General features: G+C 38.2%; 1 protein-coding gene, 1 long non-coding RNA gene and 1 pseudogene across 2 annotated transcripts in view; 1 reads left to right on the forward strand and 2 right to left on the reverse strand.

Moving 5' to 3' along the window:
• Positions 1-17,005, reverse strand: part of LOC148680292 (uncharacterized) — a 790,608-nt gene that overhangs the window by 719,472 nt on the left and 54,131 nt on the right. The window lies entirely within an intron of this gene.
• LOC141381693 (uncharacterized) overlaps positions 1-17,005 on the reverse strand; it is an 835,171-nt gene that overhangs the window by 349,730 nt on the left and 468,436 nt on the right. The window lies entirely within an intron of this gene.
• On the forward strand, positions 7,140-9,903 carry LOC148680301 (uncharacterized; annotated as a pseudogene).

A 17,005-nucleotide genomic window follows, 5' to 3' on the forward strand; every position in this document is an offset into this window, starting at 1 on the left:
ACATTAACTAATGATCCTTATTGTAAAGTGTGACCAAATTACTCTATATATATATATTTATAGGTTAGAACAGAGAATGTGTTAGGGTTAGGTTTACATGGTTATGCAAATAATTTAAGAGGCATTTGGTCATTTACTGAATTTTGCATTTTTTAGAATAAAGTCACAGAATAATTTTAAGTTAATTTACCATTTTAAATAACTGTATCGTAGTCTTAGAATATCATAAATGCATTGGAGAATATTTGAGGTATGAATGAATCAAGGTAAATAGCAATATGTGTGGCTCATAATAAATGGATTTGAGTTTCTGTGGTTTCTGTGCGCCATCTGCTGGTTGATGTCAGTTGCAGAAAGTGTTGCTTTCAGTTTTACTTTTATTTGGAAACAAACAGCGTTAAAGCGTTGTGCTAATAGTTTAGATATTTCCTTCAAGGGTAATAACCTTTAAGCACAATTTTTGCAAACTGATTTAAATGTTTAAATAAATAGGTGTGTTTGCATGCAGCAAGTTTATATGTATATGTGAGTGTGTATAGGTGTGTTTGCATGCAGCAAGTTTATATGTATGTGCATGTGTTAATGCGGGTGTTTATGTGAGGATCAAGTTTATATGTAGGCATGTGTGTATGTGGGTGTATTCATGCATCAAGTTTATATGTATATACACAAGTTTCATCTGTGTTGTTTTGAACATCCAGTAGTATAGGTGTTTATGCGAGTAATTTATAGGTGTGTAGGGTCCAGCCAGTTGGTCCAATGACGGTATCCACTGGTGGATGAAGGTTCACTGCATGTTCGGTCTTTCCAGTGCACAATGTTGATTTATATTAAACTTAACTCATATCTGACTCCAATTTTAGTATGAGGTGGTTTAGAATATTAGTGTGTTTATCCTCGTTTTATCTGACTCCAATTATAAAACACTGAGAAGGTTATTTTGTTTCCGTTCACATTAATTTAGATTATGATTAAATATTCTCTTCGGTTCATCATTTTATGTTATTCTCGTTCATTGGGATCTCTATAACATCCTGAATCTTGTACCGGCCGAGTATACAATTTCTTAAGCACAAGCATGTCAGTCTTGGTCACTAAACAGTGGCGATTGACCGCTATCCTAAAAAGGCAGAACCCTACTTACTCAGATAAGGATATTTTTTATGCTGTCCCCATAGGTCTGCTACCTCCTAAATCAGACAGAGCTATTTAGTCATATAACGATCATTACCATAGAATTAAGCAGACCAGTCGTACTTAAACTAGTAGTAACTTTGAATAATCACTATACTATCTAAATAGTATTATAAGTTTATCGGGTGAAGGACTATCCCCTTAGATATCCTTTTACAGCCTAAGTATACATGAATAAATGCCAATTTGTTAGTTGGAGCTCAGAGACATCGTATAGCGTGCCGCAATGCTCCGTCTACCGTGTTCTAGTTTGCTACTAACCTGAACAGGGGCTTGTGGTGCTATGAAATTACCACAATCTACTAAAGATAATAACACAAACTCTGTTTGAATCATTCAAAACATAACAATTTATTAGTCAGGTAAATGTATTATGCCAATTCAATCAGTCAATTCATAAACGATCAATACAAAACATCAAATTATCAAAGATAAATCCAAGATTAAAAAGATGCATTCCTGACTTGGAAATATACATAACATGGAACAAGCCATGTTATGGGCTGATCTGGTTAGGCAGAATCGCCCTGAATCTTTCGCGGACCTTACCCTAAATAATCCAAGAATTCCCTCAAGGAAGGGGGTGTGTGTGTATAACAAAAGGAAAAAGTCACACCCTTCACAGTGGTTCAAAAGATGCCTGAAGTTATATATTTATTGTTTTGATTATGTCTATTTCTGAGAGAATGAGACCATTGTACCAATCGCACTGAAACATTTCAAATGATATCAAACATGATAGTTAAAGTCAGTTTGGTTAATCTAGAACATTCAAACATTGAAATGACCATATGCGTGAGTTGGGGGGATGAAGCTGAGTTTCAGCATACTCAGATGCAAATGCAGCAGGAACTGGTTTTTCCCGCATTCCCCCCTGGTGGGTTGTGAAGTCACCAGTCTCTGTTTTCAGCTCATGTTTTTGAATTGTCAAAGATATCAGAATATTTGCAATATTTCAATTCTTACAGATAACCCCCATTTGATCCCGTGGGTCAGATATAAATGTGTCCATGGGGTCACTATGTATCCTTGTTGAGGTTGTTCAGGGGCAATTCAAGACAGTCTCTGCAGAATTTTTCAGTTGTAAGTCGTGTTCAGCAGGTAGCTAAACAGGTCCAGGCTCGTTTTCACCTCTTTTGATGAGCCTGACCCGAATGCACTGCTCATTCAGTCCATACAGGCCTTCGTAGCTTCCACTGTGTCCTTCCCCTGACAAAAGTGTCCACGTTGTGTGGGCTTCTCATAGTCTGCTTCTTCTGATGAATCTGGTCACCTCCAGACATGCAGACATCGGCATGTGGGGGTCTACAGTGTGTATACACTGCCTTCTCCCGGACACCTAAACAGCAACTTGATGGCTCAGCGATTGAAGTTATGAACTTGTGTCATTCTGCATTGGAGAAAGTCATGAGGTTAAGCATAAAATATATGATCAAAACATAAAAGTCAGCAAGTGCGAGTCGTACAACTGGTCTCAGGTCTCTTTCAATCTGTTTAAAAGGTCCAATCGAAAACAGATAATTCTTTGTCACCACTGAGATGGGGTATAATGATAGGGAGAATATTAAATATTCTTGGTTTGAATTACTCAAGGTAAAGCTATCAAAAGGTCAGTGCAACTTATTAAAACAGTATAACAGGCAGTATGCATCATAAAACATATCATCATGACAATACATTCAAATAAATGACATTCATTTTCAAAATGAAAAAACGTGAAGATATTTGTCATACATGATAGTAATCACATTATTTAACCATAATTATGAAGGTATATCTATAATAATGTGTGTGTATGTTGTGTGGTGTGTGTGTGTGCGTTGGTGCGACCGGACTGTTGGGACAAAACACCTGAATACATACCGTCACTATGAGCACACACCGTAACTGTTGGAACAGCGCTACTGTCCCGATAAGTCGGGCGGCATGCACGTGTTCTAACATGCGTGACTTACTACCTCCCGCGTTTTCTCGTTATGTCCTAATGTTTACGGTGAACCCGTTTTTCTGTGTGTATCAGTGCATGCTCATTGTGTATAATCTCCCACTATCATCCCTTTCCTGCTACTGCTGCTCCATACACATTAGAGCGCGTAATAGTCGCGTTTCATTGGTCTAGCCGCAGAACTCCTCGCCCGCGATTGGCTGGATTTTTATCGCCTTTCATTGGTCGATCAGCGGAATCCCCGTCAGCGATTGGCTGGATTTCATGTCAATCAATATCAACCCGCTTCACTTTTCCAATTGGCTCCCGAAGACACGAGAGGTAGACCTTTAATTCCGCCGGAGTAAAGCAACTACGAAAGAGAACTATTTGTGCATCTTAAAGGTATGAACTGCTTATTTACTGTATATTTTGTGCCATGTGTTAAGTTAACTTTAGACATTGTGTGCATGACGAGTTAGTCAGGGTCATATCACTTAATGTGCGACATCATTAGCAGATATAAAGTTAGTGTCCGTGACCCAGTTTGTTTATATTATATTCGCACGTTCGGACTTTCCCCTTAATACTATAATTTTATAAATGTATTATTTGCAAACTTTAAATAGCGAATGACTATTAGCAGCAAATGACTATCAAAGTACAACATTGTTCACAGTCAAATAAACAGTGTTGTTGTTTTCAAGTCACCCATGCTAATACCGATAGAATATTCAAAGTAACATGGTAAACAATATAGAGACTTCTAAATGAATGACTGTGGAAATATAAAACCAACTTTACCTCTTTCTTGATTGAGGTAAAGATGGTTTTATATTCACACATTCGTTCAGTGACAGCTCCATACATTGTTTCCCATGGTACTTTAAATATTTGGACTGAAATCACATGTACAGTAAGTATGACTTCAAAACAACATTAACACTATTTATTCGACTGTGAACAATGATGTACTTTGATGGTTGTTGGCTGTTAATATTATTTTACTATTTAGAATTTCCAATTAATAATTTTCTGAGATTATATTATTAATGAGAAAGACTGCATGTGCGAATATAAAACCATCTTTACCTCTATTTAAACTTGAGCTTGTCCACTGTAGACTATTTATTATTATTGTTATTATTAGTAGTTGTAGTAGCAGTAGTAGTATTAATATTATTGACAACATAATAATTGTTATGGTATACTAACCAATAACAAGGTGGTCAGTATGTCATTAGGGACACTTTTAGGAAGGGAAGTAAACTGTGTCATATATTTGACAAAAGATTAAAAGGGCAAGGTTAGCTTAACATCACAAAATATTCAATATTAGGTTAGTACTTTGTGTTTCAGTCAGGAATGTTTTGACTATGCAGTATTTTTCCCACAGCATCGATGCTTCACAAAAGGATGGATAACTGGTATGCCGTAATGATGGTCACAGAAATCCTAAATGAAGGTGTTCCGGAGAATTCAGTTCCCCCTGTTCCCCCTTCACAGCGCATGCGCAAATTCAGTATCATGACGTCATGATTTCATGTACTGAATCAGCTCATGGTGGCTTTCAAACAATCAAGGCCTTGGAAAAATAAACGCTACTGCATTTTATAATTACCTGTGTCTTTCATTATTTTAGCTAACTCATGATGATGTTTGTGGTGTTTAAAATGAGTTATGTAAACTTTTTCACGTATATGGAGAGCATGATTTTATACTGAAAACACGGGAAACATATTTTTCCAGATTGAGGAAAATAGTCTCCTATATATATATTAATTTCTTAAGATTAATAGCACAGTAACGCAATGCTGGTAATGTTATTTTATAATTGTCATGTCATGACATCATTTATATGATTTTCATCACTATTTTAAACAAATGGAACAGTTTTTCCAGAGGCTGAGGAAAATGGTTTCCCTCTATATATGACTTTTTACGATTTAAAGTACAATACAGCAATGGTGGTGATTTTGCTTATGTTGTAATTATGTTTAGCTATTTCATTAACAGAACACTTATAGTGAAAACACAAATTATGTAAATAAAAACAATTTGTATTTTAAGGATAAAAATATTTACAATTGTTGTTTAAATTAATTGAATTTAATAAAAAAAAACTTTGTCAGTTAATTAAAAGTTGGCAGTCCTTTAAAAAGCACTAAATTGCTTAAATGATGGATTATTACAAATAAACAAAAGCATGCACCTGATTTTGTCCAGAAAGCACCTGGAAGTCTTTAACCCATCAGATTTTTGTCTATAAAATGTATCTAAGTTGTAACACTTTGGCGCTGTGTTCTTCAACACATTCTTTCAATGTTCTGCATGCTATTTGAAATTCATTCTCCTGGCAGCTAAAAGTAAGGCCACATGTAAGTATCAGCTTTTTGATAATTAAATTGTGCCAATGTAAGCAGTGTAAATAAAATTAAATTATGGTTTTATTCCCAGAATGGATCCAACTCAGTTTGATGTTTTGTTCAATTATTTACATTTACATTTACATTTAGTCATTTAGCAGACGCTTTTATCCAAAGCGACTTACAAATGAGGACAAGGAAGCAATTTACACAACCAAGAGCAACAATGAATAAGTACTAAAGGCAAGTTTCAGGTCTGTAAAGTCTAAGAAGGGAAGTGTTAGTAGTTTTTTTTTTTTTTTTTTTTTTTTTTTTTTTTTTTTTTTTGTACAATTAGTGTGATATTCAAAGAGGCAATTGCAGCTTAGGAAGTGAAGTGGAGACTGAATAGTTGAGTTTTTAGTCGTTTCTTGAAAATAGCGAGTGACTCTGCTGTTCTGATGCAGTTAGGGAGTTCATTCCACCAACTGGGCAGATTGAGCGTGAGCGTTCGCGAAAGTGATTTTTTCCCTCTTTGGGATGGAACCACGAGGCGACGTTCATTCACAGAACGCAAGTTTCTGGAGGGCACATAGATCTGCAGAAGTGAGTGCAGATAAGAAGGTGCTAGGCCAGAAGTCACTTTGTAGGCAAACATCAGAGTTTTGAATTTGATGCGAGCAGCAACTGGCAGCCAGTGCAAACGGACTAGCAGTGGAGTGACATGTGCTCGTTTAGGTTCATTGAAGACAACTCGTGCTGCTGCATTCTGGAGCAGTTGAAGAGGCTTGATAGAGTTAGCTGGAAGCCCAGCTAGTAGAGAGTTGCAGTAATCCAGTTTGGAGAGAACAAGAGCTTGAACAAGGAGTTGAGCTGCATGTTCAGATAAGAAGGGTCGGATCTTTCTGATGTTATAGAGTGCAAATCTGCACGATCGAGCAGTTCTAGAAATGTGGTCAGAGAAGTTTAGTTGGTCATCAATCGTTACTCCAAGGCTTTTCACCATTTTGGATGCAGTAATGGTTGCCCCATCCATCTGGATTGAAAAGTTATGGTGTAGAGTCGGGTTGGCAGAAACTACAAGCATTTCCGTTTTTGCGAGGTTCAGCTGAAGATGATGATCTTTCATCCAGTGTGAAATATCCAACAGGCAGGCTGAGATACGAGCTGGAACCGAGGGATCATCAGGATGAAAAGAGAGGTATAGCTGGGTGTCATCAGCATAGCAGTGGTAGGAGAATCCATGTCTCTGGATGACTGGTCCTAGAGATGATGTGTAGATGGAGAAGAGAAGTGGCCCAAGAACAGAGCCTTGAGGTACCCCAGTGTTTAGATGCTGTAGGTTGGACACCTCTCCCCTCCAAGACACCCTGAATGACCTGTCAGAGAGGTAAGATCTAAACCATTGTATAACAGTGCCCGCAACGCCCAGTGACTCAAGCGTAGATAGCAGGATCTGGTGGTTGACAGTGTCAAAAGCAGCTGACAAGTCCAGCAAAATGAGGACTGATGATTTAGAGTCTGCTTTAGCCAGTCTGAGATCCTCCACGACCGAGAGCAGGGCAGTCTCAGTTGAGTGGCCTTTCTTAAAGCCGGATTGCTTGTTGTCCATGAGATTGTTTTGAGTAAGAAAGTCCAGGACTTGATTGAACACTACTTTCTCCAGAATCTTGGCCATGAATGGAAGCAGGGATACTGGTAATGTATCCCTGCTTCACATAAATGTGAAGGTATGTCATTCGACGGCGTGCACACCAATATGTTGTCCAGGGTAAGACTTTGTACAGTTTATTGCTTGTTCTTCATTCCTGTGCTTAAACATATTGGGTCAAAATGTATAGGGTATTATGTGGTTTTATTTGAGCTATTTGTTTGTTTGTAATAGATGGAGTGCTGTTTTATATCCGTCATAAGGGCTCTGCTAAACAGCTCTTAGTAAAAGTTTTGAAGGGTGCTGCAGAAGCAGACAGCATTTTCCGAGAATTTCATGCCAGTGAAGCTGGAGGTCACAGTGGAAAAGAGAAAACCATACAAGCAATTTCCAGCAGGTACTACTGGCCTGGAATGAGTGTTGATATCGAAAAGTGGGTATGTTGCTGATAATGTTCATAATGAAATTGTAATTTAACCGTGGTAGTTTTTACCAAAAGCAATGTAGTAATTACTTCATTTATGCTCTCTGTAGATCAAACAGTGTTCTGCCTGCCAGGTCAATAGACCCATCAAGCTCCAGGAGGAGTACACTCCAATAGTTGTATTGAAATATTATATTATATTATATTATATTATATTATATTATATTATATTATATTATATTATATTATGATATTCTATCCCTCTGTATACCTTTATTCTGTGTAGGTGAATGAACCATGGGAATTAGTTGGAATGGATTTGGTTGGGAAGCTGTCCATGACATCTAAAGGTCACCAATACATGTGTGTGCTAATAGACTATTTTACAAAATGGGTAGAAGCATATCCCCTCACCTCAAAATCCGCAGAGGAGGTCTCCTGGTGCATTGTGAAAACATTTTATAGATTTGGTGCACCAGTGAGAATCCTTACAGATCAAGGAAGGGAGTTTGTTAATCAGGTCTGTATGGTAACTTGCTCAACATTTGAGCATTTTAGTAATGTTATGTCTGTACCAATATTTTTTTTTCTTTCAGATCAACAAAGAAATCTGTAAACTGTTTGGGATTGAGAGAAGTCTTTGTTCCCCATACCACCCACAAACAAATGGGTTGGTGGAGAAAATGAATGGCACAATACAGAGGTAAGATTGTGTCATGTCGAGCATGGCTGTGGCTTGGTTATTTCAAGTGGGTATTATTATTTAAAGTGTTTTCTTAAACCACCCCCCCCACCCCCCCCCCCACCCCCCCAAAGTGCTCTTGGAAAACTGTGTCAGGAAAAACCGCATACATGGGACCAGTATCTTGACGCCGTTCTCTTCAATATCAGGACCAAAAAACAGCTAACCACGCTGTTCTCCCCATTCCGATTAATGTTTGGAAGGGAGGCTCGTTATTTTTCACAGGTTCCTGTGTCTTTTGATGTAAGTTTTATTCACAAATTTATTTGCTTCCATTTTTGTATTGTTTATTTCTTATTGGTTTTTTTTATCAGGTCAATGATACTGTGGAAGATGTCCTGCAGACTGAAATAGTTATGCCTGCCATACAGCTGCAGGACCAAGTATTTGAGGCCGTAAAAAAAACATGCAAGCCTCAAGACAAAAGGTCAAGGGCAAGAAAAGATCATCTGGGGCTGTTGTGCATGCTTTTGCTATTGGGGAAAGAGTGCTTAGAAAAAATGTGAGAAGTCAGCAGAGGAAAGGGGGGAAACTTGATGCTGGTTTTTTGGGGCCATTCACAATTTTGCAATTGGAGGGGAAAAGTGCCCATTTAATAAATGACAGGGGCGTGGAATTTCCTAAAATTAATTTAGATCATTTAGTTCCCTTTATAAGAGAGGAACCCAGAATTCCACAAAAGATAAAGAGGCTTAGCCTAACACGGTCCCCATCCCTATCCCCATGCACAAGCCCTCTGGACCTGAGCGCAACTCCTCCCGCCCCGAGCTCAGCACTTTATTCAGCTGCACCTTCTCCAGCCCCATGCACAAGCCCTCTGGACCTGAGCGCAACTTCTCCCGCCCCGAGCTCAGCACTTTATTCAGCTGCACCTTCTCCAGCCCCATGCACAAGCCCTCTGGACCTGAGCGCAACTTCTCCCGCCCCGAGCTCAGCACTTTATTCAGCTGCACCTTCTCCAGCCCCATGCACAAGCCCTCTGGACCTGAACGCAACTTCTCCCGCCCCGAGCTCAGCACTTTATTCAGCTGCACCTTCTCCAGCCCCATGCACAAGCCCTGTAAATTTGAGTGTCGCACCTCTGATCACCTTGCCATCTTTTCCAGTCTCTGGGAAATCACTACCAGGCCATAGTGACATTTTTGTCCACAACCAAAATGTTTGCATTTTGGTGGCTAAAATTGGGCCATACAACATTTTTTTCTATGGACTTGGCACGGCTGAACCCTGGCAAAGAACTAGAAGATCAGGTAGAGTAAATTACCAAATTTGACATTGTAATCGAATAATGCAAATCTTGCCTCAGGATTAATTGTAATTCTGAAGTAACCAAGATCCTCGTAAAATGCTGGAGGGTTTTATTTAAATTTTTTTTTCTTTAATGTGTAGGTTATCAATGCATACATCTCTTTATGCGTACGGCGACATAACCAATGTCAAAAAGGGAAGGCATTTATGATCGATTGCTTTGAAATGACCAAAATCTGGCATGGGTCATACAAAGGCTTAAAGAAGGTATGTTCTTGAAATTCTAAGTTGAATCTATGTGCTAAATATTTTATACAAGATTTGTATGTAGCAATGTGTTTTTTAATAATCGATTTGGTCTATTTTGTAGCTTGATCCAGCCAAATATGAGCTGATTCTGGGGGTGATAAATGAACATAATCACTGGACTCTTGCTGTGAGTATTAATTGTACATCTAAACGTGTGTGTTTGTGTGTGCTTATTTATTTTTTGTTTAATAGGTAATTTTTCCTTCCCTAAAAAAAAAACCTTTTTTTGGATCCATTGGGAGAGTCCCCCGAAAAAATAAAGAGGTGTCTGGAAGCAACAAGGTAAGAAATGTTTATTTTTTTTATAGGAACAGACACCATAATGATATTTGTTTTTAAGAGCTTTTATGAGGAGTAAAGGCTGCAAAGTGTCAAAGTGGACCTGTGACAAAGTTCCTCATCACTGCAAAAAGACAGCACATCTTGTGGTGTTTTTGTATGCAAGGTATGGAAAATGAGGTTGCTAAATTGACCTGTATTTGTTTTAAATTTTTTTATTTTTTTATATAAAGTTTGCAGAAAAAATCTTACAGGATGACGTGATCACCTTTTCTAATTCAAAGAAGGGCATAGACTATGGAACAAAATCAATGCCTAAAGTCTTGAATTAAAAAGCTTGTTGAATATCACAAACTGAAAAAAATAATACACCGTATTAACAAGTTCTTGCATTTTAATGACTTGAATTCCAGGGTTTGTATTTTTAGGTCCTGAAATTTAACAAATCTGTTTATTTAAGCTTTGAATATTTCAACGAAAAATATTTCAAACACGTTTTCATACTTAAAAATTCAATAATTCATATTCAATTTTCAGATTTCACTTACAAAATATTCAATACCCTTTAAAAATACGATGTATAATATTCAAAAGGTAATTTTCAGTTCATTTTATTTCAGTTCTAATATTCGCTTCCATAAATTCAGTGGATCAAATTCGACTGTTAAAATTCAACATTACATCCGGGAACTGCAGGAAAAGCAATAGATTGCAGATTGAAGATCGCCAGCTGCTCTAGCTTTCACCAGCAGGTGGAGATGGAATAATGTAAGATTTTTAACCCAGTAAACAGGCGAGAAAAAGGCTATTAAAGGCACGATAGTAGCATTTAATATTAATATCAATGCTTTGGACATTATAAATGATAAAAAGTATGAGTAAAATGAGGTTTTAGTCATCTATATTTGCCCTTATGTAACGGAAGCCAGCTGGTGATCGCGTAAATCTCAGTTCTCGGATCCAGTGACAGACGTTGTTCTGCAATCTTATCGGAGCTTGTCTCCCATGCTGGCTCGCTCCCTGCTCGGACTGGTGCAGTTACTTGCACATAAACCGTCTTTTGATGAATATGATGTTACACATTGTCTATCTTTATTGACTCTTTCTTCCATAGACGCGAAGTATTATATTGACAGCTAAAGAATATAAACGTAAGAGAAACAGGAGAGCAAATATTATAATAATAATAATACAAAATAGATAAACATTGACAGGGCTAAGAACAATTACGAACAAAGATTTTCAAAACCAGAGAGATTTTATGAGAATGTCACAAAACAGTTTACTTGGAAATGTTAAACAGAGTTCAGGTATGATTTAAGGTTGGTTATGGATGGGGCGTCTAATTTAAAATTATTTAACATAACGTGCGAATGCATTAAAGGAGCGTCTTCAGTTATTATTTAAACGCAGCTATGTCAGGATTGGGATAGGTTATATAATTTCATTATTTAAATTATGATTGTTATTATTATTATTTTATGACATGTATTTGGGCTATTGCGCTTAAATAAGTCATCCGTGATTCTAAATTAATATTTCTATTTATCCTTTTTATCACTCTGCCTGTCTTTCTCTTCTTTTTCTAATTTTTGGGGTTCTGCCATCATGGTTAAACGTTTGCAAAATGTCTTTAGTTTGTCCAGATTATCGCTTTTCCTCTAAAATAGAGACGAAGCAGAAGGAAAATGAATGAATTGATGAATGAATGAAGTGATTGACGTTTTTATGCATGTGCTTTGCGGCTTGCTCACGACAAAGTCGAACGACGTGGCCGCGAGCTCCGGTGGCCGGTCAGAGCCAGCGCCGCATATCAAACTGATTAAGAGATGCTGGATGGCTGCCAATATATGATAGGAATTCTTCCAAAGTTTCAGATGATATCTGGGCTTGTGCATAATAATGTAAAATGAAAATGAAAGTCATGACATTTGGCCAAGCATAAGAATAGCCTACAAGAGTGTTTCGATTATTATGATGACATGTCATGCTTGGGCTTATATGAATAACACTTCGCTGTTTACCATTTCCGAAAGTGGAGCTGACGTCGGCGCGAAATTGCTTGTATAATTGTAAAAAGAGTGATGAATATTAATGGATTTCTTATATCTGTCATTTCTGATAATATAATTGATTAGTGTGAGCTTATGAGTTTCCAACACAGCAAAAATGCATCCAGAATCCTAAACCAATAAATTTGTCAAGCAAAAATTATGATTTTATAGGCTACTGATTTTAAAAAAAAAAACAAGAAAAAATAAACTATTAGCTACCCTAGCAATTGTTTATTTAAATATGATCATCTCAAAATATAAAATAAAAACATAATGGTTTGACTTTGTGAAATCATAAAACAGACTTGCAGAAAAGAGTTAATAGAATAAATGAGCAAATACATTCTCTCCAGTAGATGGCGATTAAAGCTCAGTAATACCCTATGAGGATGAACATTGAGCTGCTTTGCAGGAACCCAACCACGCATGTCAAACCACGCATTCTAAACATTAATCTTATGAAACTAGCTCAAGTGACAACTATATTAAATTTAAACCAGTTTAAATAAGTTTATATGTTTAATAACTGCAAAAAAGATCAACATTGCTAATCATAAATTACAAACGGTCGCTGCAAAGTTACAAATAACAGTTTTCTTATTTAATACTGAAAACAAATTAAAGTCAGTTATAACTGCCTATTATCAAACCACAGGCGACTCATTTTATTACTTATTATTGGCTGCGACATTGCCACTTTTGCGTTAATACCTTTTTCTCGCCTATAGGCTACATAACAATAAAACAATAATCTGGACAAGCTAAGACATTTTGCAAACATTTAACCGTGGCAGAACCCCAATAATTAAAAAAAAAAGAAGAGAAAGACAGGCAGAGTGATAAAAAGCATTACTGCATTTTGGGGAGTTCTGAGATCCACTGAGCTCAGGCTCCCCTCTCGCACTGCCAACGGGAGGAAGCCCCGGGCTCGAGGAGCCCTTGAGCTCGGGGTTCTCTCCCGGGACAGCATGCCAAACAAGCTTTTATAAATCATCAGCTAAGTGTGAACTCTTAAAGTGAAGTTTATTCATAAACTAATTTTTGAAAGGATAATGTGCTTATGATTTATCATGGCCGGTCTCGCATTTGCTAATCACTATCTTCCAATCATATGAGCCCTAAGCTACTATAAATAGCCACAGTTTTCAGTTCACTTTATCTTCGTTTGGAAGAAACCCCCCTCCTCCCCTATTCTCCTCCTTTAACTCTGATTGGGCGGCACGGCGGCCCAGTGGTTAGCACTGTGAGCCCCACAGCAAGAACACTGCCAGCCCAGGTTCCACAGGACCGGTGGGTGTTTCTGTGAGGAGTTTGTATGTTCTCTCTGTGTCCGCGTGGGTTTTCCCGGGTTCTCCGGTTTCCTCCCACCATCCAAAGACATTCAACATACATAACAATCAAGCTTTTGTTTAACCCCTTGTGTTCACTTAGCTACCACAGCAGGGGAGTTCTGAGATCCACCGAGCTCAGGCTCCCCTCTCGCTCTGCCAACGGGAGGAAGCCCCGGGCTCGAGGAGCCCTTGAGCTCGGGGCTCTCTCCCGGGACAGCATGCCAAATAAGCTTTTATGAATCATCAGCTAAGTGTGAACTCTTGAAACCTATATTGTATAAATATTATTATAACTAGGCCTACAACAACCTGACAATCAAATGACATGATATAACAGTTGATTGTCTTCTGACTGTAGGCATGAATGACACTGCTCATAGAGCTTGAGAAGCATACAGTACTGTTTGATTTATAAAATTTGTAAAATAAAGACTTGGAGGTCAAAGAAACAGCATAGGAGGAAGTTGCCACGGGCCTTGGTGCAGATGAAATTAAAAAAAAAGTGTATTTGTATATAGAGAGACATAAGTAACTAGATAGAATATACAGAGACAGATTGATCTCTGCAACAGCTGCCGAAGACCTGTGTGCTGCAGACGCAGCTGGTGTGAAAGGCAAATGCCTGCGTGCTGCTTCTGCTCTCCATACGCTCTGCGCACACTCTGCTCACGCACTGCTTTTGCTTGCTGTGTGAAACAGATTTAAGAAGACATTATAGACAGGACATCTTTGTCTCAATTCAGACTTTTGATAAAACTTGCAAACTGCGGACCTCCAATAGTCTTCTGCAGACACATGGATTTCTTGAAGATGCTTTATGACTGCAGATTAACCACTACATTTCAATAAAGGAATTCTGCTTGTTTCAAGTCTCCTGGACTGGGTTCTCTATTCAATCATTTGTTTTTGTTTTTTTTTACAACAGTATAAAGTCTAAAGCAAGAGGAGTTATTAATATGTTATTAGTTGTTAATATTAATGATCATAAACCTGTGTTGTATAATAAACGCTGTCACGGTGTCCTGTCTGTGATCTTTTCTCGTTGAAGAACAGATCATTCATGTTATCACCGTCTTCCCAGCCACGTTTTCATCCACAGTTTCCACAAAAACAAGCATGAAGTGTTGCTTTTATACATTTACATTTACATTTAGTCATTTAGCAGACGCTTTTATCCAAAGCGACTTACAAATAAGGACAAGGAAGCAATTTACACAACCAAGAGCAACAATTAATAAGTGCTATAAGCAAGTTTCAGGTCTGTAAAGTCTAAGAAGGGAAGTATTAGTAGTATTAGTATTTTTTTTTAATTTTTTTTTTTTTGTACAGTTAGTGTGATATTCAGAGAGGCAATTACAGATTAGGAAGTGTAGTGGAGACTAAATAGTTGAGTTTTTAGTCGTTTCTTGAAAGTAGCGAGTGACTCTGCTGTTCTGATGCAGTTAGGGAGTTCATTCCACCAACTGGGCAGATTGAGCGTGAGCGTTCGCGAAAGTGATTTCTTCCCCCTTTGGGATGGAACCACGAGGCGACGTTCATTCACAGAACGCAAGTTTCTGGAGGACACATAGATCTGCAGAAGCGAGAATAGTTTGCTGCAGTTAAGTTTTGTTTTCATTTTCTCTCTGTGAGAGTGCAGCTGGAGTCACGTGTGGAATAACAGTGTATGCGACGCTCGACAACAATAACTTACATGTCTAAGGATGAACATTGTTTACCTGAGAGCTGTTCTCATCTTCAAACACTGAGATCCGGATTCGCTTGTATTCTTCTCTTAATAAAGACGCGGCTCTAGTTGTTGGTGATTGTCCTGTCTCTACAGGTTTGGTAAGTGAGCGACCAGTGCTCTTTGTTTATTCAGTTTGTTCATATCGAACTATTACACAGAGTGCAAACATGTTAGCACCACAACCAAACTTTAACCTCGTGTAGGATTTTCACCACATTTTGTGACTGAAATAACACACGCGGCTTTCTGACACTACTTTACTTTCTTTATTGTCCACCAGTGGAAATTTATCTTTGGCTTCACCACACAACCACATCAGCGTTTACATTACACACATCACAGAAAAAACATTCAACACAAATACATTCAACGTCGTCACATATATCACATTAAAAAACACAATTTAAAACCCTACACATAATTAAAACCCAGTATTTAAAATTCTAATGGCACTTGGCACAAAGGACATTTGATACACATTTTTCTTTACTTGAGGTTGCCTAAAACGTCTTTTTGATGGCAAGAGCTGAAATTTGATATTTAAGGGATGGGAACAATCTTCAACAATGATGTGTGCTTTCTGTCTAATTCTTATTGAATAAATTTCATTTGTTTGTTTTTGCGCTTTACCTACAATTGTACAGCCAATTTTTACTACTCGACACAGTTTTTGCTTTTCCTTCATTGGCAACAGTCCATACCATGCTATCATGTTAAAACTCTCAACACTTTCAACCAAGTTCTTGTATACCATCTCAAGGACATCTTGACTCACACCAAATTGTTGTAACCTCCTAATAAGGTATAATCTCTGCATTGCTTTTTTTAAAAATGCACTCTGCATTTGCAGCAAATGTTAGTCCACTATCAATAAGTGTTCCTAAATATTTAAAAGTCAACTGTCGGACTTCCGGTATGGCGTTGGAACGAGTGGCAGTGTAGATTAAGAGCTCCCAGACAGACATATTATACTCCCCGAATTTAACTTGATATACTTGTTGAGAATAACGAACAAACATGGAGGGGGATAAGACTAAACGTAAATTACCTCAAAAACCTGAGAAACATGGGAAACAAACGACGGAAAACGAAAGCACCGCTGGCGAACACGAGGCCGAAGATTCCTCTCAAGCGTGTATCGGTGCTATATACGCTGAAATTAAAGCTATCCGATCGGATGTGAAGATGGATTTAAACAACCTTCACGAGACGCTTCTTACAGAAATGAAAACTGACTTGACAAACTTCAGAGCGGATATCAACCTTAAACTGGATGAAATCGCCACAGATCTGAAAGACGCGATGGGTAGATTGGAGGAGGCCGAACAGAGAGTGGCGGATTTGGAGGACTGGAGCACCGGAGCTAAAGAAGTGCTATGTCAAACCCTTGAAGTCCAACAGAAAATGCAGACTAAACTGTCGGATATCGAAGCAAGATCTCGGCGAAACAATATACGTTTACACGGAATCCCGGAGGAGGCTGAAGGGAACAACATACAGGAGTTTATTGAAAGTTTCATCAAGACGGAATTTTCCCTCTCCGATACCGAATTTGGGATACATCGCTGTCACAGGGCGCTCGGCCCCAAGCTGCCGCCGAATGCTAATCCCCGATCTGTTGTGATTTACTTTCTAGAATATAAAACCATAGAATTGGTGCTTCGTTCGGCTTGGAGAAAAAAGGAAGTTCACCTGAATGGTAAACGAGTGTACTTTGACCAAGATTACCCCGGGGAAACCCAGAAGATGAGGAGGGCATTCGCTCCAATAAGGAA

The sequence above is a fragment of the Danio rerio genome, chromosome 4, assembly GCF_052040795.2.
Source record: "Danio rerio strain M-AB ecotype USA chromosome 4, GRCz13ab, whole genome shotgun sequence".
NCBI lineage: Eukaryota > Metazoa > Chordata > Actinopteri > Cypriniformes > Danionidae > Danio > Danio rerio.